Genomic DNA, 24,914 nt, shown 5'->3' with positions numbered 1-24,914 from the left:
CTCAAAGGCTTATAGCCATATCATAATGCAAACATGCATTCAGTTCAACTCCAAAAGCCCCATAGTCTATAACAATCTCAACAATGTTTAAAAGTCCAAAGTTCAAAGTCTCTTCTGAGATTTATGCAATCTTGTAGCTGTAATCCCGTATAAAATCTATGTCAAAAACAGATCACATACTTCCAACATAGAGTGGCACAGGACATTCATTACCATTCCAAATCACAGGAAAGTGAACACAGTGAGGAAACACTGGGCCAAAGCCAAGACCAAAAACCAGATGGGTAAACTCCAAACTCCACATCTCCGTGTCCGATGTCAAAATGCTCTTCAGATCTCCAGCTCCTTTCAGCTTTGTTGACTGAGACATACTTCTTTCTCTTGGATTGTTTCCACCTCCTATTAGCAGCTCTCCTCCCCAGGTATCCTACGACTCTGGCATCACTAACAACCTGGGGTCTACAAGGCCACCATTCAGGGACACCCCTGACACACGCCCAGCCTCAGTGGCTTTCCTTAGTTGCAGAGGCAAATTCCATAATTTCTTCTATCCTTAACTTCAAATCCAGAGTCATGTGGCTGAACATACCAAGTTCTGCTGCTTATTTGGGGCTGGAACATGGTCCCCTCATTCAATTACATATTCACCAGTTACCTTCACTGCCCAAACTCAGCAGTACTTGCATTTGCTCTGTAGACCAGGCTGACCTCAAACTTCCCTCTGCTATCCAAGTGCTGGGATTAAAGTCATGCACCACCACACCCGGCCCTAAACTTTTCTTTAATTCCTTTTCACAAGTTGGAAACTTAGCTGGGTGGGGTCTAGCTCTAGGGTCATCACCCACTTCATTGCATTTTTTAATGTGTTTATCTCTTTGAACACAGGATTTAGCTCTATTCCACTTCCTGGTGGCCCTTTTCTCAATCTGAACATTTTGTATTTTTATTTGTTCAGCTTGCTCCTTCTCATTATAAATCTTCATTAAAGTTACCATAATAACCACACACCAGAGTCTATAACTAGGCCATTCTGAGATTTCCTCTGCCAATGGAATTAATCCAAAACTCTTCATTTTAGACTCAGGTAGACTTTTTTGACAAGGCCAAAAAGCAGCCACATTTTTCACTAAAATATCACAAGAATGGTTTCTAGGCAACATACTAAAATTCTTCTCCTCTGAAACCTCTTGAGGCAGCCCCCACAGTTCAAATTGTCCATGCTCCTACTGGCATTCTCTGCTTTCCTAACTACACATTTCTCCAAACAAACACCTGGTCAGCCTATCACAGCAATACCCTGTCCCTGGTACCCACCATGACCAAAACAACTCTTATAAAGGAAGACATTTAATTTTGGATGGCCCACTTACAGTTTCAGAGGTTTTGTCCATTGTCATGAGGGACCTGGTAGCACCCAGGCAGACATTGTGCTGGACAAGTAGCCCAGAGTCCTACATCTTTCAGGCAGCAGGAAGTAGTCTCTGACACTGGTCGGTATCTTGACCATATATGAGACCTCAAAGCCCACCCCAGAGTGACACACTTCCTCCAACAAGGCCACATCTCCCATTAGTGCCACTCCCTTTGGGGGCCATTTTCTTTCAAACCACCACACCTCCCCATAGCAAACACATAAATGGTGTTACAGATGAAACATCTGCTTTGGCTCACAGCTTTGGAGAAGCCAGTCCATGGTCAGTTGACCCTAGTGGTTTGGGCTTGTGACAGGCAAAGTGTCCTAGCAGCAATGGGTGGCAGAGTAGAACTGTTTACCTTATGGCTGAGAAACAAGAGGAATAAAGGAGAGCAGAATTCCAGTCCCTTTGGGATACACTCTCAGTTACCTGAAGCTGGGGACCAAGCTTTCCTTCATGGGGCTTTGAGGCATGTTTGAGAGCTACACCTATGGTCATATATTATTTGTGTGTTATTAAAGCTTACCTGAGGATTCAGAAAGCAAACCCAGCCAGCTACAAGGTACAGAGGTCAGGCAGGATTAACTCCTTTAATCCCAGGAGTCAGGAGACAGGCAGACAGATTTCTCTGTGTTCAAGGCCATCCTCGTCCACACAAGAGTGAAGCATAACAGAGCTCACGCCTTTGATCCCAGCATTAGGGAGGTGGAGATAGGAGGATATGGCTGGGCAGAGAAAGGAATCTAAGGAAGAGGAGGAGACAGGAACTGAGAGCTTTTGCCTCTGAGGATTCATGGAGGCAGGATTGCCATTTCAGCTGGGTAGAGGTGAGGGCTACTAGCTTGGCTGCTTCGCTTCTCTGGTCTTCAGCTTGAAGCTTGAACCCCAATATCAGTCTCTGGGTTTTATTTTTTGTGTTATGATGCCTGTCAGTCATCCTTCTGCACCGCTTCCCTCATTCATATGCAGGTATACATGACTGTAGGATACAGGTACAGTGATACATGACTGTAGGATACAGGTACAGTGAAACATGACTGTAGGACACATGTACAGTGAAACATGACTGTAGGATACAGGTACAGTGAAACATGACTGTAGGATACAGGTACAGTGAAACATGACTGTGGGACACATGCACAGTGAAACATGACTGTGGGACACATGCACAGTGAAACATGACTGTAGGACACATGTACAGTGAAACATGACTGTGGGACACATGCACAGTGAAACATGACTGTAGGACACATGCACAGTGAAACATGACTGTAGGACACATGTACAGTGAAACATGACTGTAGGACACATGCACAGTGAAACATGACTGTAGGACACATGTACAGTGAAACATGACTATAGGATACAGGTACAGTGAAACATGACTGTAGGATACAGGTACAGTGAAACATGACTGTAGGACACATGTACAGTGAAACATGACTGTAGGACACATGCACAGTGAAACATGACTGTAGGACACATGTACAGTGAAACATGACTGTAGGATACATGTACAGTGAAACATAACTGTAGGATACATGACAGTGAAACATGACTGTAGGATACATGACAGTGAAACATGACTGTAGGATACATGACAGTGAAACATGACTGTGGGACACATGCACAGTCATACATGACTATAGGATACATGACAGTGAAACATGACTGTGGGACACATGCACAGTCATACATGACTGTAGGACACATGACAGTGAAACATGACTGTAGGACACATCCCCAGTCATACATGACTGTAGGACACATGACAGTGATACATGACTGTGGGACACATGACAGTGAAACATGGCTTCTTCCATAGCATGCTCTCATTCTACAGCGAGCATTTTCATTTGCCAATCTATCCTGGGGATCTCGCTATCTGAGTCTCTGAGTGCTGCCTAGGGCGGTGTCATCTGTAGCATTTATTATGAGCTACTTCACAGTTTTCATCCACTAGTCATTCAAGTTTTTCTAACTTCACTGTAACTTGAAATCCTGCAATGAATATTCTTGAATGGATGGGTTTGTGGCTTATGCCTGTAATCCCAACCAACCACACATGTCATGAAAGAGAAAAAATAAAAAAGGAGAAGGGGGAAGGGAAGGAAGGAAAGAAGGAAGGATGGAAGTAAAGTAGGGAGGAAAGAAGAAAGGAAGGAAGGAAGGAAGGAAGGAAGGAAGGAAGGAAGGAAGGAAGGAGGGGAGGAAGGAAGGAGGGAGGGAGGGAGGGAGGGAGGGAGGGAGGGAGGAAGGAAGGAAGGAAGGAAGGACGTCTCAGAGACAGAGTCTGCATTATTCTTTTGTCTTGGTTCCTTAGCTGCCTCTAGCAAAGCGGGACTCCTGATCCTTTCATATGCATTGATTAGAACAATTGAGTAAGCACAGGCTCCAGGAGAAAAACAGAGTTGGTTGGGCTTCTGGTCTCGTCTTGAGTTTCTGGCCTCTCCATTTCTGAGCTGCATAGTGAAATGATGCCCAGAGGTCCCCGTTACCCTGGCAAGGTCACACTGGATGAGACTGGATGCAAACTTAAAGATTAGAGAGCATGCAGTTCCAGAAAATTTGTTCTAATTCTTGGAGGAAGGTTGGGAGACCAGAGAGGGTGCAGCCTGGTGATTTAGCTAGAAGGACCTAACTGTCTGGAGGCCCCTGGACAGACATCCTTCAGGTCACATGATAAGTAAGCACTGGTCCCTAAGCACATTAGAGCCACTTCTAATGAATAAAAACCTTTCCTTAAAGGGCTTTAATCTGACGCAGGGACTCCTGTTTCTTAGATTCCCTATGGGCTTGGCTGTGTACCTCTCAGTAGAGTCAGCTGCCCAGCAGATCTCATACTCCTGGCTTTTAAATACAGAGTCCAGGCCTGTCTCTGCACCTCACTGTCCCTGTGTGAGCACACACACGCATGCCTGGGCACACACACCTGCACTTTCCTGTTCCCACGCTTCCCTCTCTCTACACACACACACACACACACACACACACACACACACACACACACCTGACTTCCCTGCTGATCTAAGCAAGCTGCTGCAATTTTAATGCAAGATTAAAGTTGCAGAACTCTCTGAGTCAAACCAGGAAATAAATTTAGAAGCGTCCAACCAGAGTCATGGGGGCATCGCTCTGACGGCTCAAACTGCCCCAATCCTAGTGTGCTCTGTGTGTGGATTTGTCGGGGAAAACCAGGGTCTCTTCTGTGCTCTTCTCTTCTGACCTGTGAGGATCACCATGACCCTCCATGCTGATGTCTCTCTTTGAGAACAGACTTAACACCAGTGAGGTGATGTCTGCTTATCTCGGGCTGCCCATGTGTGATCAGGGAGCTGACAGTGTCAGGGTGCTGCCTCCTTTGTGACGAAGGTCTTTACTCAGGTGCTCTGGAATGCTAAAATTCAACTAAACGAAACTGAGAAATAGTAACAATTAATAAAAATCACCATTTAACACTTACCTTACATTGTGTCTCAGGCTAACAAGTGTGTGCGTGTGTGTGTCTGTGTGTGTGAGTGTGTGTGTACACAAAGATAATTTTAATGCTTATTTACTACTTACTGCCATTATGAAAATCCTAATTTATGGACATTCATTGATTCCACCAAAAAATAAACAAGGAAACCAAATAAAGGACAATATAAAGAGCACATTAAACTTACCTGACAGCAGATGGGGTGCTATATGACTATAATCCAAGCACTCTATGAGGCTGAGGCAGGAAGATTTTGTGTGTTAAAGTTCAACCCGGACTAACTGATAAGACTCTGTCTCCAAAAACATAAATAATCGAAATCAATTTGATTTTGATAACTAAAGGAAGGAAATAAGTACAGAAAGACCAAGGAGGAGCTCATTTTAGATAGGAGAAGACCCAGCTAGTGAAGGGGAGAGGAGTTCATCAGGCTTAAGGCCTAGAGAACCCAGCATCCTGGGCTTGAACAGAACACAAAGGAATCTCAAGGTCACCCTTCAAACTGAAGAGATGATCAAAGACTAGACAAAAGCCTAAAATTTAGTTCTTAAACTACATGAAATTGAAGGCCTCTTGAAGTCTTTAAGGAGAGAAGGGGTGTGATGTCACTCAAATTGACATCATGCTTGTTGATTGCGCCACGGAGAATGAACTGGAGAGAAGAACTAAAGATTAGATACAGGTTTAGAGGCTCTTATACCAACTGAATTGAACAATGATGGAAGCACATGTTGAGATGGGGAGAAAATGTATGTGTATACACAGATGTGCATGCGTGCACGAGCACACACACACACACACACACACACACACACACACATACACACACACACACACACATACACACAACACACACACACACACACACACACACAGTCAAAGACAATTGAGAGGTAGTGTTACGATAAATCTTTCCGCCAAAAGCCGCCTGAGCCCCACCGCCACGTGTGAGCTTTATGCCAGCTGCCTGTCCGAGTTTGGCCCAAATGAATACACAGAAACTTGTATTAGGTTCAATGCTGCTTGGTCAATGACTAGGATTCCTCATCTGTTAGCTCAGTCTTAATTATCATAAATCTATATATTTTATAAGACTTATCAGATGCCTTGTTGGCATCCCTCCTTGCTGGGATCACAACTTGCCCCTGAAGCAGGAGCGGAGGGGAAAAGGGACCCTTCCTGTTTCTCCTTCGCGTAAATATGAGTCTCCTTGCTATGTCACTTCCTGCCTAGATCATCACTTCTCTACTACATTTCCCAGAATCCTCTTTGACTCCTAGTTCCATCTAACTTGCTGTCTCATTGGCCAAATAGTATTTTATTTAACAATCAATAAGAGAAACATACACAGTACATTCCCCATCAAGGTAGTGATGGGGGATGTCCTTCTTTATATATGTTTCTCTTATTGGTTGATGGATAAAACACTGTTTGGCCAACAGCCAGTAGAGGCAGGAAGATAGGCAGGGCTAGGAAACGAGGAGAATTCTGGGAAAGATAGGTGGAGAGATACCTCGAGGAGACACCACGTAGCCACCAAAGGAGTAGCATGTCTGAGCATTCTCTGGTAAGCCAAGATCATGTGGAAATACATAGATTAATGGAAATGGGTTAAGACAGAATTATCTAATAAGAAGCTCTAGCCATCAGCTGACAGTCTATAAATTAATATATGTCTCTGTATGCTTATATGGGGGCTGAAGACAGGCAGGACCTGGCAGGAAAGAAACTCCAGCAAAGCATCATGGTAGAGTTGGCAGGGTTGTTGATTTGAGTAGATGAGAGATCAGGAGAAGTACAGCTGACTCTCTGGGTTCTGGCTTCAACCGGAAGAGTGCATGGTATGTTCTCTCTGAACCAGAGAGTGGTGGGGTGGAGAGGGAAGGGCCACTTCATGCAGACAAGTCTGGAACTCTGCTCTGACCACACATTGTCTGTTCGAGAGGCACAGTTCAAATTCGTGCTTTGATGTTAGACTCTTACAGGAGAGATTTGTAGCTCAGTGGTGAAGAAGTCTAAATAGAGGGCAGGGGGTAACAAGAGAGGGTAACGGGACAAAGAAACACCTATCTGAATGTGGTCTGTGTAACAGCAGCATTTAAATGTATGGGAACTGGTAAGACTGTTTTTGAAGCTAGCTAATGCTTGAGGGGGAGAGACCCAGGACTGACTCCAGATGAATGCTAACAAAAAGCAATGGGTCCACTAATACAGAGGCTCTGAGATGGCAGAGGACCTGTGGAGGCAAAGATGGTGCTCCCCATACCTCAGTTTCAGGTAAACTGAACAAGTGGCCATCAGGAAAAAGGCCCCAACATGAAGCAACAGCTGGTTTCCCTGGCATAAATACTCTCCCCAATACTCTACCTGATTTCGGGCTACTGTGCCTGCTGCCCCTGCAGCTGGGGAGAAGTGTACACTATTAGCTGCCGGTTCTCATTGGTACCGGTTCAGGACAACTCTGCCACAGAGAGGAGCATGAGACACAGACAGGGAAACAGAATTTGGCAGCCTGCACGTTGTTGGCAACATCAACAAGGGCCGTTTCTGGATTACAGAGCAGCCAGATTGTCCAATAATTACATGGAAACTGCTCAGCATCCCTAACCATCAGGAAAATGCAAATTAAAACTATATTTAGATTTCATCTCACCCCAGTCAGACAAACAAATAACAAATGCTGGCAGATACTGCCTGAAGAGGGTGCCTTATTCACACTGAAGGGAGTATATGCTGCTGCAGTATGGTTTCTCAATGGTGTGGCGGCTGAAAACAGAATCACCCATTGGCCTGCTTGCTATACAACCCCTGGAAGAAGCTACATTGGATCACTGCTGAATTATTCACAACAGTTAAGAAAGGAATCTGCTCAGGTGCCTATCAACAGAGGGTTTGAAAAAATGTGGCATTTATATACAGTAGAGTTTTATTCAGCTGTGATGATGAATGAAATATGTGATTTTCCAGGGGAAATGGATAGAACTGAAGGCCATCATGTTAAGTGAAATAAGCCAGACTTGGAAAGACAGATATCTCAATTTTTCATCTAAGAAGAATCCTATGTTTGCTTGAGAGGGGGGACTAAAGGAATGGAGGAAAGGGCAATGTCTTGGGGTTTCTATTGCTGCACACACACACACACACACACACACACACACACACACACACACACACCCGCGAGCGCAGTGTTTGTTGTTATTTATTTATTTTGACTGTGGTGAGGTAAAATCTCAATATAGTTTTAATTTGCATTTTCCTGACAGTTAAATGGGGAAGTCAAAAAAAATGTTACATGTTTTTCTCTTATTTGTGGAGTCTATATCTGTATCTATAGGTATGACATAAAGGAGGAAGGGGCTCTTCTGGGGGAGGGTGGACATCAAGGGAGGGGAAAGAGATGGAAGATGTGGGTAGGTGAATACAAACAAAATACGGTGATTAGACCGGTAGATAGATAGATAGGTAGATGATTGATTGATAGAGATAGATGATAGATAGATTCATAATGAAAGCCATCAATCTCTGTGCTAACTAAAATAATAATAGCAAAAGGTTATAGCAGGAGGAGGAAGAAGAATCAGAATTTTAAAAAAAGCCACAAATAACTACAGCCCAATGAGACTGTGAATCTGATTGCAACTATTATGGGATTGGGGGGCAGGGTGGGACCCAGGCTTGGCTCAGAGAGGCTCCCGCACCATAGAAAATGAAATTCAAAAGCTACCTCACCATAGAATTACGGGTGGGTTTTCTGTTTATAGACTTCTGCCGTCCCCTATTTTTAAATTAAGAGCTGATTACTTTAAAATCATAAACACTAAGTTGTCTTTGTCTGCAAAGTAAGGCCGAAATATGGCAAAGTCCAACGGAACTATTACACAGCAGACGTGGTGGCTCACACCAGTAATTCCGACTCAAGACACAAGGCCAGGAGAAGTGCCTCAAGTTTCAGAGCTGACGTAGTTCACAGAAGGCTGCACAGAGAGACCCTGCCTCAGAATACTGAAACAAAAAAAAACACAATCCAATCCAATCCAAGTAGCCACATGGCCAAACAGCGCCACCTAGTGTAATGTCTACATCTCAAATAAATGTTTTGATTTGTGTTACATTTTACAGCTTATGAATCAGCACACATTAAAATAACTGTGAATGTAAACACCTAAAGGTGCTACCTTGGAAGCTCATACTCATAGGTTCCAGCCCTTCATTGGTTCACAGCGTTGGATATGGGCGGGAATGAGCCGTGCTTAAGGCAGTGTGGTGCTCTCTCTGTTAGAATCGATCCTGACAAGGAACCAGGCTGTGTGAAAGCTATTGTATTGAAACACAAAACGAATCATATTTTTTTGGAAGGGGGCGTTTCGAGACAGGGTTTCCCTGTGGCTTTGGAGGCTGTCCCGGAACTAGCTCTTGTAGACTAGGCTGGTCTCAAACTCACAGAGATTCTCCTGCCTCTGCCTCTGCCTCCCGAGTGCTGGGATTAAAGGTGTGTGCCACCACCGCCGGGCTAAGGAATTATATTTTTTAAAAGGTAAAATATATTTTTTAAAAGGTAAAATAAGAAGTTATACTTATTCTTTTTTTAAGATTTTATTTATTTGTTATGTATACAACATTCTGCTGATATACATTCTTCCATGTATATCTGGACACCAGAAGAGGGCACCAGATCTTATTACGGGTGGTTGTGAGCCACCATGTGGTTGCTGGGAATTGAACTCAGGACCTCTGAAAGAGCAGTCAGTGCTCTTAACCTCTGAGCCATCTCTCCAGCCCCATTATACTTATTCTTAATGGTGGGATAAGTCGACTAGAGTCTTGATTTCATCTGTTGGGCATGCTTGGGCCTTTGGCTTTGTACAAAGGTAGGGCTCTGGGATAAAGACAACCGGTTTAGAGCCAGGTGTGGTGGTGTACCCATTAATCCCAAGGCTTGGGAGACGGAGGCAGGAAATCTCTGTGGGTTCAAGGTCAGCCATCCTGCATTGGGAATTCCGGGTCAGCCCCCAGTCCCCAAAGACTAGCGGTCCAGTCCCCAAAGAAGGGGATGAGAGGGAGAGGGAGAAGAGAAGGAAAGACTCTTGGCTTAATGGAGGCAGGGTGGTTGTGGATGCAATATACACTCAGGGTCCTGTTTCTATAATTCTGCATTATTCATGTGTAAATACAATTGTAAGATTATGCATGCATTTTGAGCTCTAGTATTAAATCATTTATAATGTAGTTTTGCGTGACTGTAAGATCTTATACTGATAGGAATAGCTTTTCTTTCTTTTTATATTTCAGGGGAGAATGAAAGCTATTACAAACCAGGCAACTGAGTGTCCCAGATTTGGGGGAAATGCGGTGGCTCACACAGCAATGGATGAGCCTCCCCGAGAAAACCACCTTCATGATCATTGCCGCCTCCCTGCCAGGAGAGTGCAATGACTATAGCTTTTAAGACCATATGTATATGTATTTCTCTTATATGTTAAGTAGAATCATAGGTGTTTGTTTTTAGAAAGTTTTTAATTTATTTTTGTTTTATGTGTGGGCATTTTGCCTATATGGTCTGAACCACTTACATGCCCTATCTCTTTGGTAGCCCGAAGAGCGTGTCAGATCCGTTCAGACTGGAGTACAGACAGTAATGAGATATCATATGGGTGCTGAGAATCAAACCCAGGTCCCATGGAACAGCAGTCAGTGCTCTTAACCATTGAGCCATCTCCTTGACCCCTAGAACTGTGTTTTTATTTATTTATTTATTGTGCATATTTGATCTTGTGTGTGTGTGTGTGTGTGTGTGTGTGTGTGTGTGTGTGTGTGTGTGTGTTGAGGCCAAGGGCATGTGTGGAGATCTGAGGACAACCAGAACCTGCAGCAATCTTTTCTCTCCTTCCCCGACAGGGGTTCCAGGAAGTCTTGACAGCAGACATCTCTACCTACTCAGCCATCTTGCCAGTCCCATATTTAATTTTTCTGAAGTAGAAAAAAAAGTGTTATTGCTGCTTAAAAATAAAGAGGAAAGCATGTGATTTACAGAGACTTTGTCAGAGTAGCTGAGTATTTCCAGCCATGTTAGAGTGGACTAGCAGAGTGCAATATAAACTCAAAGCAAGCGTGCAAGACCAATAGCAGCATTGTGAAAAAACTACACACCATCTTTAAAAAGTCAGAGAAAGATAAAAAGCACTGTGGCTTGCTAAAGTTTGGAGCACATGTGGATCTGAATTTGTTTGATGGTAGGTCAGATGGAAATTACATTGTTTGGTGCACCTTCAGAATGTATCTTTCTTTTGTGAAAACCCCATGTATGTGTATTGAACGGTCTTAGGTGTGTTACTTGCATAGCACATTAAACTAGAGTTTGCCTTTCAGCTCCCATGAACTTATTGGATCAGACTGCCACCTGCAGGTGCCAGGAAACAGAGGCAGCCAACTACCATGTGGCCTGTGGGAAAATATCATAATGAGACCCATTGCTTTGTACAACTGATGCATACTGGTAAAACACACACGAATGCACACGTGTGCACTTGCTCACTCATGCACAAACATACACACACACACACACACACACACACACACACACACACACAAACTTGTCAAAAGTAGCAAAGAAGCCGTGCTGGGAGGGAAGGGTACGAGAGGTCTGGGGGATGGAAGAGAAGAGGGAAGCAGAGAATCAACAGAAACAAATTTTGAAAAACTCCATAACGACACCTAATACTATAGTGCTGATTACAGATGTCATTTCTAAAAGAAAGCTATTGTGTGTCAGTCATTGTATTAAGAAAGACTGAGTGTCAAAGGGATGGCTCCATGGGTAGGTGCACCTACCACAAAGCCTGACAGTTGTCCTCAGGTTTCCATGTGCGCAACCTGGCATGTGTGTGCCATCCCCTGCCCCCATTAAATACATTTGATTTCTAAAGGTTTTTTTTTTTTTTAGAAAAACCTGTAATCCCAGTGTATGTATGTGTGTTTATATATTTATACTTGTATGTATAAATGTGTGTTTATTGTGTGCATATATATGTCTATGTATGTGTTCGTATATGAGTTCATGTGTGTACATGTGTGTGTACATGTTTGTGAGTGCATGGGTTTCTGTGTGTGCACATGTGTTATGCATTACTGTGTTTGCATGTGTGTATAGATGTGGCATATGTATATTGGTTATGTCAGGATGTTTGTGTTCATGTGTATTTGTGTCAATATGTGTATATGTATGTGTGTGTGCATGTATGTTATTGTTTCTATATATGTTTATACAAGTATATACTTGTATGTATTTGTGTGTATGCATTCTGCATTACACGTGTGCATATATGCATGGTTATGTATATGCATGCATGTGTCATATATGTGTGAATGTATGGTTGCATGTGTGTATATAACCTTGTGTGTATATGTATGTATCTGTATATGTATGTCTGTGAAGGTATACATGTAGGTATATGAAGGGCATGTGTATGCATGTATATGCCCTTGAATTTGTGTGCAGATGAATGTAATATGTGGGGAACATAAAACTGGGTATGCATCTGTATACTGTATGTGTGCATATTTATTTCAGATTCAATTTTTGGAAGAGCTGTCATCTTACCTTCAAAGGGATAAAGAATTCACAAAGGCTCAGTTGCCAGAATAAAGCTTCACACGTCCTTGTCTCTAGCCTCTTAAAACCAGTCACCAGCAGAGGAACCATCTCTCACTCTTCCTTTGGACTTTTGAGGTACGGTCTCACTGTAGCCTGGACAGGTCAAGAACTCACTCCAGGGGCTGCAAGGAAGGCTCAGTGAGTGAGAGCATGAAGACCCACGTTCCCTCTCTATCACTTACATGTTAATAGCTGGATGTGGCACACGCATGGTGAGCCCATGACTCCAACACTGTGGGTCACTGAGACAGGCAGATCCCGGGACTTGATGGTCAGTCCAGCCAGGATAGGTGAGCCCTTAGGTCAGTGAAAGACTCCTGTCTCAAGGAAATAGAGTAGAGAGCAGTGGAGTGGGTCGCCCAGTGCCTTTCTCTGACCCCTGTGAATGCTATGCTGATGGACATGCTTACATGTATTGCCCCGAGCAAGGCTTCATTCTAAAATCATCATGGTATTTTCTCTGAGGCCAACTTTCTCCATAGCTACCCCAGCTCATATAGCCGGTCAGTTCCTAGGAGCCCCTGCCTCTAGAATGCCTCTGCTCCATGGATGGTGCCAGACCTCCTCTTTCAGGCCTGACATTCTCCATCCTATGTTCGGCTATATTTTCCTTCATGGAATTGCATTATAGTTTAACACGGTATATGACATTCCTGTGCGTTTCTCCCCATTACTGTGACTCTCCATGCCCCCAGCAATAGGTTACTCAACAAATGTCATTGAATGGATAAATGAACAAATTCTTGCAAAAAAAAAAAACACTTATAGGGTTAGTTTTAAAAAGATTTCACATGCCCAAGTTTGCTTAGCAACATCTGAGTTTTTTTGAGACAACTAGAGAGGTTAATACCATCAGCAGGAGGGCATAGGCTGGATGGAGAGATGGCTCAGTGGTTAAGAGCACTTGCTGCTCTTGCAGAGGATATGGGTTCAGTTCCTAGCACCCTCTGGCAGCTGGTCTGATGCCCTCTTCTAGCTTCCTTGGGCACTAGGTACACAGACATACATTCAGGCAACACACTCATACACTTAAAATAAAATCTTTTTTTTTTTAATTGAAGGCACGAAGGGCAATGGAGGTACATGCCTTTAATCCCAGAATTCTGGAAGCAAAGGCAGGCAGATCTCTGAGTTTTAGAACAACATGGTCTACAGAGTGAGTTCCAGAACAGCCAGGGCTACACAGAGAAATACTGTCTTGAAAAACCAAAAAATAAAGAGGGCACATGGTTGTATCTCTCTTGCTTGCTGCAGATGTGAAACTATGTTTGTGCTTTTGTAATTCAATAGCTCAACTACATACTTGTCAGTAACTTGTTCACAATGAAACAAGAAATGACATTTTTATCTCAAGTAAGCTCAGCCCACGCTTAATTAGCAAGATTCTAGCCAGGAAAGAGTTTAATGTCAAGGGAGTAAAAACTGTCTGTCTACGACTCTCAAGACTATAAGTGATTTCAGGGAAGGATGACAAGTTTTGTTTTATTTTTTCCAAGCCTAGTGAGAGAAAAAATTAAAACAGGAAAACATTTGAGACTCTCCTATAGCTGAGACTGCATGACAGCACATTAGCTTACTGACCGTAATGAGCGGTAATTGGACACATGTGAACTCTGTGAGACTGGATGTCGCCAGAGTCTTACATACACTTCTTGAAATTTATTTTTAAAACATATTCCACTGAAACCCAGACTGCTTGTGCTACTTTCCTAGTCACGTTCTCTTTTCAAGTAACATTTTTATTCTTCAAGAACTGCATCCGAATATACAAGGTAATTTGATTGCATTCGTCCACCCACTGCCCCCTTCCAGCTGCGCCAGGGCCCTCCGCCACCCCCATTTCCCAGCTTCTGAAGCACTTTTTAAACAACAGCCCACATCATTAGTTACTTTCCCGTTGTCGTGATAGAACACCGAGATCAGGGCATTTTTACAGAAGGAAGGGATTGGGACTGTTGGGTTCCAGAAGACTAAGAGTCCACACGGTGGAGAGGCATGGCAGCAGGCAGGCATGGCGGCTGGAATTGGACGCCGAGACCTCACACCCTCAACCACAGCACAAAGCAAAGAAAACCACAAGTGTCGAAGGCTTTTAATCCCAAAGCCCACCCCAGTGACATTCCTCCTCCAGCCAGGTTTCACGGCCTGAAGCAGCCCCACACGTGCCACCAGCATTCAAATGGCTGAGACCATGGGGAACGTTTCTCATGCAAACTACCATACTCCCCAAGTCCAAAGAGCACATCCTCTATGAACATGAGTGTAGAGTCACCAACTGGCAACCTGCCAGGGACTACCCTGCTGAAGAAAAAACTCCTCCTCTCCCAGTAACCATCAGGGGCTAGTAGTTCCTGGGGAGCAACTCCCTCACCTGTTGACTAGTTTGACCTCTCAATGTGAATTCACGAATACAAAGGCCCTATTGCATCCTGAAGACTTGTGAAGTCTTCCCCAACCTCTAGCTCAGTATCTTTCCACTCTGCTCTCTTCAGTGTTCCTTTAACCTTACAGGGCTGTGTGATATGGATCTCCCATTAGGGTTAAGCACCTCCACAGTCACTCTCTGAACTTGGGCCTCTTGTGAGTCTCTGCATTACTCATTGTCCACCTCAGAAAGAAACGTCTCTGTTGGGGCTGAGAGCTGCACTCCTCTGTGGGCACAAAGACAAGTATTCTCTTTGTTGGTTTTGGTTTTTGAAACCAGTGTCTTTGTGTAGCCCTGGCTGTCCAGGTACTCACTCTATAGACCAGACTGGCCTTGAACTCACAGAGATCCTCCAGCCTCCGCCTCTAGAGTGCTGGGACTAACGGCCTGTGCCACTACCACCTGGTCAAAGATAAGCATTTTAAAGGTAGTTTGGTTCTAGTTATATTTTTAAGGCAGGGAAAACTAAAGTGGTATAATTGCATTTTTATTTTTAAACCTGAGATCCAAACTAGAAGTCAAAGGGTCACAGAGACTGGAGACCTTTCCTGATATAACGATCGTCTGCACACAAATTGCAGATGCTGTGGCATAGGGACAGAAGCCACAAAGTGCCTTTTTGGCAGCCTGCCCTTCTCTGAACACTGCATTTAGAGGTCACAGGCAGAAATGCAGACACCAGATCCTGTCATTGATTCACTGCCCAGGAAGGCCAGATTTAACCGGAGAATTTAAAAGGCAAAACTAATACCCAGGTACATGACGTGAGCCCACCCCTGCTGTGGGGAAAAAGCCAAGGAGAAATGCTTTTCTGGCTTCCCACTGAGAGATTGCACACTTAGTCCCGATCCTTCCAGAGCCCCAAAGCCATAAGCGTCCTTCAGAAATGCTTATGTGTGACCATTACGTGTGTACTGGGGACACAGAAAATGTTTATGCTGCTGAGCACTCCTGGAGGAAGCATGGCACAGGTTTTACTTTTCTTCACCCATGAACCATTTCCTCAGCTCTGTTGACCACAGATGTGTAGTCCAAGTGAGGGAGAGGAAGCCATAGGGGTGGCAGCATGGCCCTTCTTTCCAGGCTCTGAGCTGCCCTTTCTTCTGAGGAAGGCAGGAAACTTCAGATACCATTGATAAAGACCAAATTGCCACAGAGGCAATATCTATTTTCCAGTTGTCAAAAACACTAAATAAACTGGACAGTGGTGGCGTAGGCCTTTAGTCCCAGCACTCAGGAGGCAGAGGGAGATGGATCCCTGAGTTAAAGGCCAGCCTGGTCTACAGAATGAGTTCCAGGACAGCCAGGGTTACACAGAAAACTCTTGACTCAAAAAAAAAAAAAAAAAAAAAAAAACCCACAGAAAAAAATGAAAGAAAAAAACAACACTAAATAAGCCGCATTTACCTCCTGCCTAAATAATGCATGTATGGGTTTCTAGCATTCTTCTCTCATTCCTAAATCTAAACAACACCACAACTACCCAAAATCTGCCTTATAACTTTTTCTTTACAGAAAAATTCTTTCACTTTTAACCTTGTTATAAACAGTACTCTTAGAGCAATGTTAAAATAGGGAGGGAAGCCTTGTGGCAACCACAGAGATGTCACAGCCATCTGTCATTCCAGCCTCAGGGGATCTGAAACCTAAGAGTGACCCCTTGAGACGCCCATACCTGCACATGCCTCATCCTTAACCTGTTTCTATTAACCTGTGTGCTTCGGATCTGTGTTATGAAGAATTATCTCTTTTTTTAAAAGATTTTATTTATTTATTATGTATACAATATTCTGCCTCCATCCAGAAGAGGACACCAGATCTCATTATGAATGGTTTTAAGCCACCATGTGGTTGCTGGGAATTGAACTCAGGACCTCTAGAAGAGCAGCCAGTGCTCTTAACCTCTGAGCCATCTCTCCAGCCCAGTTATCTCTTAATAACGCTTCATATTGGCTTGCCCTGAAATTCATCCAGGCCACAAAATCTCAGTTTGGGTTTGGCATGAATAGGTCCCTCAGGGAAAATGGAGTCTTCTACAGGGGATGGAGAATTGGTTTTGTTTGTTTGCTTTTTCTGTTGCTGTAGGACAGCATTTGACAGAAAACATAGGGAAGAAAGGATTTAGTTTTTACACAGCTCCAGGTTCACAGTCCATTGCAGGGGGGAAGCCAGCACAGCAGGAGCTTGAAACATCTAGTCACAGCCGCAGCCAAGAACGGAGAAAGAATGAATGTGTGCCCACTCTCTACACTTAGACAATATAGGATCCCCTGCCTAGGAAATGGTGCTGCCCGCTGTGGGCAGGTGTTCCCACATCAATTAGTGTAATCAAGATCATCCCAACAGACACGCTCACAGTCCTATCCAGACAATCACTCACCGAGACTCTTTCCAAGTGATTCTAGATTGTGTGGTTGGCAACCGATGTGAATCATCACCAACTCTGTCCCTACCTCTAGGGTCTTAGCTAGGGTTTCTATTTCTTCTACAAAACACCATGACCAAAGAGTAAACTGGGGAGGAAAGGGTTTGTCTGACTTACATTTCAGCACTGCTGTTTATCACTGAAGGCAGTCAGCACAGGAACTCAAACAGGGCAGGATCCCAGAGGCAGAAGCCATGGAGGGGTGCTGCTTACTGGCTTGCTAAGTCTGCTTTCTTATAGAACCCAGGACCACCAGCTCAGGGATGGCGACACACACCACGTGCTGGGCCCTCCTCCATTGATCACTAGTTGAGAAAAATGCCTTACAGTGGGATCTCAAGGAGGCATTTCCTCAGCTGAGGCGCCTTCCTCTATGATGACTCTAGCTTGTGTCAAGTTGACACACAAAACTAACCAGTACATCCAGTGAAACAAAGCACAAGACACACTAGGGACAGTGTGTTTTAACAGAACGTTAGCTTGAGAGTTAGGAGCTCTCTGCTCCCACTTCAAATCGGCTGCTAACTAGCTTTGTGGTTTTGCATAAATGACCAAAACTCTTAGAGTTATTTTCCCATCAATGCCTAACAAATTGCTCCAAGTGTAACAGCTTACAATGGGCATGTATAATCTTCCCGTTTCTGGAGGCTAGTTCAGCGGTGTTTAAGCTGGTGTACTCAGAGAGTCGCAAGCCATGGAAAAGGAGAATCGAACTAGCGTTCTGTCGTTCTGTCATCTGAAGGACGACTTGGGCTGGAGGCTCACTTGCAAGACCATCACCAAGAGCTTCAGCTCCCCACCCTCTCCTTAAGGTGGCTCAGGCTGTGGCAGCTGTCTTCACCCAAGAAAACAAGAGGACAACCAGACAGGCTGACACGGCCACCAAAGCCCAGTCTCACATGCAACATAGCATGGTCACCAGATTCCAAAGCGGCCCACTAGTTCACAGAAAATGTGTCCCCACATCCTCGCCACCCCACCTCTCTCCCCTCCACACACTCTCCACTTTCCTCGGGACTCGGTGCAGACCCTTACACCTCATTTCTCTTCCCCTTCCAGAGAAAATAGAACTTAGTAAGTGAACACACGTTTATGCCTGCACCCGTTCTTTCTGTTTTAAAAATGTAAGGGGGCTTTCTCCTCTGATATGATTTCAATTCTTCCATCTGTGCTCGAAATTCCATTCCCTCACACATTCTCAGAAACTGGTCTCTCAATCTCTCTCTCTCTCTCAATCTCTCTCTCTCTTTCTCTCTCTCTCTCTCTCTCTCTCTCTCTCTCTCTCTCTCTCTCTCTCTCTCCTTTCTCTGTTTTAGTCAGTCTCAGGCAGCCCAGGCAGGTCTCAAACTCACAGGGTAAGCTGACTCTGAACTGCTGAGTACCTGGTGCTCCTGCGTTCTGCTCCCATCCTCTAAGTCCTGGGATTACAAGTATGGGCCACCACACACAGCAATTACTTTCTGTTTTAATATTAAACGAATATATAAAGGAGGTAACTGTGTGATGTCCTTTTTATCTTCTCTATAAAAACATACCGTGCACTCTACTGCAGGAAATACATAGAAATGCACACCATTTAAAGACTAGGTTAGTGATTCCATTGGTGGTATTGATAGTTGATTAGGGAAATGTTGGATTTTAGCTCAGTGGACCCTCTTTCCAGAATTGCAAGAATAGAAAGTGTTTGTGTTGTTTTTGAGCTATGAGATTGTGGGGATTCATTACAAAAGCAAAAGAAGTTACGTGTTTGTCTAGACACTGCTGGAGACTGAACCCAGGGCTCCACGCACACTAGGCAAGTGCTCTGCCATCGAGCCATGGCCCCAGCCCTGCTATTTATCTCTTAATTCGAAATGCTGTCTACTGCTAAACAGAAATGATTCCGTTTTGGCATGGCCAAACCCCTGTTAGGTTTCTTTATGGTCTGACTTTTAGAGTCTGGTTTAAGAAAATCCTCACTATATTTTCCTTCATTTTCTTCTGTTGTAGAAAATGTACAGATTTCCCTTTCCTGTTTACGTCTCCCAGCCATTTGCAGAAACGCACGCGAATTATTCCACAGCACCAGAGACACCCTGGTGAGCCTCACTGATCTCTTCCTACATCACTGACGTCACAGTTGAGTGACCTTGTGGTTTTGTTCTGTTTTTTCCTTGATGTGTATGGCACTTTGCCCCAATATATGTGTGTGCACACACATGTGCCTGGTACTACGGAGCCCAAAAGAATTCATCAAGATCTCCTAGAACTGGAGTTACAGAAGCCACGTAGGTGCTGGGAATTGAAGCAGGAGCCTCTAGAAGAGCAGCTAGGGCTCCTAACCACTGAGCCACCCTTCCAGCCCTTGTTGCCTTGGTTTTCTGGTTGTCCTTTTAGTTCTTGTTAAAATTCACGTGACATAAAATGACACTTCAAAGTGAACAGTTCAGTGGTATCAATCCTCGCTTAGAATTATGTAGCCTGTCTGGCCCTGCACACCTCTAGTCGGCCTGAACGTCTAGTCGGATACATTCTGCTCTGCTTAGAGTTTATTCTTCATTAACAAAGCAAGCACAGAGTAATTACTAATATTAAATGTTATTAGCATGGAGTTTGAGAGCATAGCTCCGTGGCGGAACACTCGCTGAGCAAGCCCAAGGCCCGCGGCTCACTTCCTGGCACTACCGAGAAAATAGAGCTCCACACCAGTTATTATCGTTGTTGTTGCTTTCTGATCAGAAATAGAGAACAAAGGACCCGACTCTCCTGTTGTGGCGCCTTCCCTCCACGTGGCTCCCCCCAGCCTCTCCTCCTCCCTACAGCCATTCTCAATGAAATCCACTCAGTTCCGTTATTCTCGGATTTAACTCCAGCCCTGATCTGCCCACCCGCCCCAGCCTTGGGTCTCCACTGCCTCTTCAGCCTCCACACGAGTACCTAGCAGGCCACTTCCAGCCTGATGGCAGGACCCTCGGCCCCACTCATGTTTCCCCCGCTTGTAACAGCATCACCTCTCAGGGCTGCTGCGGCTGGACCGCAGCACGGTCCTTGCTCTCTTCCTCATTCGGGGATCAGTTCTCAGCAAGCGCCACCTCTGCGGCCCGCCTGTGTACGACCGCTACCTTCACCCACGCCACGGTCACCTCTGTGATGGTTTCTCTAAACCTATTTGATCCAGAAACATCAGGAAATGACCTAAGGACTCTTGGAGGGTGTCTGTGATGATCCTTCCCTGGGTGGATTCACAATACGATGGCATTGTTGGGAGGTGGTGCAGGGCGGGAGGCGGGGCTTGGTTGGAGGAAAAGCAGCTCTTTGTGGGTCTCGTCCTTGGGGGTGGGGGGGGTGGGGGGTGGGGGGGACTCTACTTTGCCCTGGCTCTTTCCTGAATGCAGTTTCTCTTTTGTTTGTTTGTTTGTTTTGGTTTGGTTTTTTTTTTTTTTTGTCCACCGTTAGGTGCAGAACCACCGCCATATTCTGCTCAAGCAACATTGGGCTGAACCCTAAAAACCAAGAATTTTAGTTTATTATTAAATGTATTACTATTATTTAATTTACTCATTTTAATTTTCCCATTCCTTGAGTTCTCTCGGTAGAGTAGCTACAATGGCACAGCTCTCTGGAATACCAGGACCCTCTAATCTAATCTGGGCGCTCCACTGCCACTCTTGCCGGCCCCACAGTCTGCTCTCCACACAGAAATCCCCAGGTAAGCTGGGCCCAGGGCACGTGCCTGCCATCTCTGTAGTAAGTAGGCCAAGGCAGCAGAATCGTGAGTCCAAGGCCAGTCTATGCTACATATTGAGTACCTACAAAACAGACAAACAAAGAAACAAGCAACCACAAAAGCCCACCTGGCTTCCAGTGTCACTCGTGAAGAAATTGGAAATCTTCATGCCATGTTCTGGGGGAAGACCCTCTGGCTGGTTAGTCTTCATGACAATGGTGTTGCCATCTCTTATTGGTGTTTTTGGGATTCTGTGGAGGGCCATTTTTGCAATATATAGTACACAACCATAAATTGATAATCACCTCTTTTCCTATGTGACTTTTCAATTTCTGGATGTATTCATGTAGATAAAAGTATTTACCATTGCTTGACTGTTTAGTGCACAATAAAATTTCAAGACCGCACTGTTCTGTGAGAAAAACAATATATTATTTTGTTTGAATATTATCAAAAGTTTCTCACCACTTTGGCAAATTACTTTATTCTTGGCATGACCACTCTTGTAATTTGCATCCCTGGGACTACGCTACATCTGAATGTGTTTGTATTCCGTGGCCACACCACCTTGAACATGCCCAGTCTTGTGTGAACACATTTATAGCTGCCACTTTCACGCTGACTCTACATATACCTCCAAAAACATGACTATTTCATCGTGTCTTTTATTGCAATCAAGTCTCTACGTATGTGCTAAAATGTACATGATTGCATCCAATCAGTTCCAAATCTACTCTCCTAAACTTGGCTTGCTTGTGGATCCAAGGCCTCTGGATTGATGAGGAGGTCAGGTCTGTGTGAAGAAGATGCCTGTCTTTTTCAGTCCCTTCTGGCCGCATGGACCACTCCAGACTCCTAACTAGAGTCAGATCTCAACATGCTCCGAGGGGATCAATGCTAAGTTTAGCCCAGGAGCATATGGCTTATCTTTTGAAAGAATTTCCATATTTTTCAAGTATATATAGAGAGAATTTAAAAAAAAAAAAAAAGCAAAAACCAAGGAACATGTCGTCAATGAATTTAAGAGTGCTACTCCAGGGAGGAAGTGAGTGAAAAATCAGATTATCCATATGTGCCCATACGGATCATTTAAGAGTAATTTTAGATTCCACGCATGAGTGCAGCATAGCCGAAGAGGCCCTGGCATTTTCCTCCGTTGGATGACTGAACTTTGAGTTCAGCATTCCATCAAACTGACATGTTGGAATATTCTTGGCATAGACATGGGGGAATGTGAAGCTCATTTGTGTGAGTCCCCCCCCCCCTCCGCCAACTAGGTCTTTCAGGGAGCTTAAGGAGGCATCTGTGCACTAGATGTGATGAAATACTCTCGGTGTTCGGTGCCAGCAGCCCGGACAGGCTCTGTGGCGGTGGAGAGACTCACAGTGAGCTCTGCCGCTGGGGAGGTGACTGATTACAGTATGTAGGATGAGATGGTGTGGCCAGACAGCAGCGCCCAACCACAAGCATCAAGCTAGAGAGAGGGTTGTAATGGCAGCAGAAATTACTTCAAATAACCAGAATGCCTTGATCTGGCAGGTCGCTGATCAGGACACTCACGGGGTTGGAATGGGATGGATGAAGGAAGAGCCTCCTGAAGTATCATTTGGCCTGGGAGCTAAAGAGCTGGACCGACAGAGGGCGCACAGGCAAACCTCTTACCAAGCATCTGACAATGGGCAATTCACACATGCAGGGCCTTATTTGATGTGTCCTGAGGAGAGACCAACAATAATGCCACAAACACACAGTAAATCTTCCTCCAGGTGTGTTGCAGGTGACCCTGCTCGGACACCCCTTGGGGGAGGGGTGAGAAGACGCAGCACCAACCACTCAGGCACGGGGAGTCAGTGAGTAGCACAGCATGCTGCAGACTGGTTTACTAAGGAAGTTAGACCTGCCTTTGTACCCCCTCCCGAGGTCCCATTGGCTCAGGCGGCTCACTCCACTGCGCTGACCTTTCCTCACTGGTGTCTCTGGGTCAGGTGTCTGTGGGCAGACTTGGCGGCTTGGCTCAGGGAGGAAACGCATGAGCATGCTCATGAGGGCTGTCCTGGGCACGGGGGCAGGGTGATTGCGTCTCTCCTACACAGGTGTCTCCCAACATGGGACATTTTCTAAGATGTCAGGATACATGTGTTATATTTCCGTTAACCTTTCTACACCGCATAAAGGGGATCTGAAAGGGGATCTATGTGCTCTGACTTCTGGCTGCCTCTGTCATTTGCACACTTAACTTTCCCTTCTGGTGGTTTCTCTGCTGCATCCACACCTGCTTTCCTCAGTCACGGCCAGAGCTTTCGCATCATCAGACGTCTACACTCGCGGGTCTCTCAGCCAGAGGTGTTCACTTACCCCTTCTCATTTGCCTACCTTATCTACTGACTAATCCATTGACTTATTTGTGAAGTACTGTATATCGAGGCTGTGGCCTTTTACAGCTATGTAAGCATTCTACTCTTTACCTCCCTAGTTGTTGGTGTGAACCTGGGAGAACGAGGTGGACTGAAGTCTCATGCAATAGAACACCAGGCAATTTATGCTCTGAGGGTTAAGAGGAGTCCCTTAAGCAGAGTATACAATCACAAAGACAAGCCACACGTGTCAAAAACGTGTTTTTGAGGCACATGAATAATAACAGCCGATACAGACTCCCTCCTAACCTGGGAGGGGCACAAAAAACACATTCCAGGTACCATTCTGTGTTTTGAAGAAACCGAGGTTACAGAAAAACTCTTGTTTTCTTGGAGTTTTCTCAGAAGCACTTAGAATTCTCACATGACTCCGACATTCCACCACCAAACTACACCCACAGTCCCGGACACGCAATTTCCATAATAACTTCCCAAGTCCACCTCCATCCCCCTCCTCAAATTTATTCTTTTTATAACATTGTAGTCCAACATGAAATTGTATTACATAATATTCAATGTTGGTTTTTCTCAGATGGATATACCTTCCAAGCGTGTGTATTGATGTGGTTGTCCTTCTGTGTATATGTTTCTCTGATGAATAAAACACTGTGTGGCTAGTAGCCAGGCAGGAAGGATAGGCGGGGCTATCAGAGGAGGAGAATTCTGGGAAGTGTAGGCAGACAGCAGTCACCATGCAGCAGAGGAAGGGTTAAGAGGTCCGGACCCTTCTTCGGTAAGATAAAACCACATGGAAATACTTAGATTAATAGAAATGGGTTAATAATTAAGACAGAGCTAGCAAATAAGAAGCCCAAGCTACTGGCCAGCAGTTTATAATAATATATTGTCCATGTGTTCATTTGGGGCAAGGCGGCCACAGGACCAGGCAGGAAATCCCGTAACAGTGTATAAAGTGATTGGTTAAAGCATGAATAAAAATGGAGCCACCACGTGGTCCAGCTACATCACACACATCCTGGGTGTGTACCAGAGGCATACCGTTGCTACAGCAACAGCAGAAAGATGCACGCATTCCCTGGCTACTGCTGCAGTTTTGTAAAAATTACTCTGAGACCAGAGTCCACCAGCACTTAGTAGGTAGAGAAGATGTGGTACATAGTGGGTGACTTCATTCAGCTGTAAAGAAAAACGAAATGATGACATTTTTAAGAAAATGGACAGAACCAGAGACCATCATGTTAAGTAAGCCAAACTTAAGAAAAATAAATGTTTCCTGTTTTCTCTCCTATTCAGCCTAGATTTAAGTTTATATGTTAATGTTATTCTCACTGCCTGATTGCTTTGTGCCTACTTATTAAATATGATATGGGTTCAGATACCGTGTCTTCTTGAGATAAAGTTGTTTATCTCTATGTCCTGTCTTTTTCTCCTATGGTCCT

General features: G+C 44.6%; 1 long non-coding RNA gene across 1 annotated transcript; it reads left to right on the top strand.

Moving 5' to 3' along the window:
* The first annotated feature begins 6,392 nt into the window (after window positions 1–6,392).
* On the top strand, window positions 6,393–24,914 carry LOC103160574. The gene is made up of 5 exons (XR_003483626.2): window positions 6,393–6,460; window positions 12,461–12,619; window positions 19,384–19,472; window positions 20,958–21,082; window positions 22,640–24,914. It is a non-coding gene; the product is annotated as an uncharacterized LOC103160574 (long non-coding RNA).

This window comes from Cricetulus griseus, chromosome 3 (assembly GCF_003668045.3).
Source record: "Cricetulus griseus strain 17A/GY chromosome 3, alternate assembly CriGri-PICRH-1.0, whole genome shotgun sequence".
In the NCBI taxonomy this organism is placed as follows: domain Eukaryota; kingdom Metazoa; phylum Chordata; class Mammalia; order Rodentia; family Cricetidae; genus Cricetulus; species Cricetulus griseus.
Note: the sequence above shows the minus strand (reverse complement) of the source record. Positions and strands in the feature narration are given on the sequence as shown.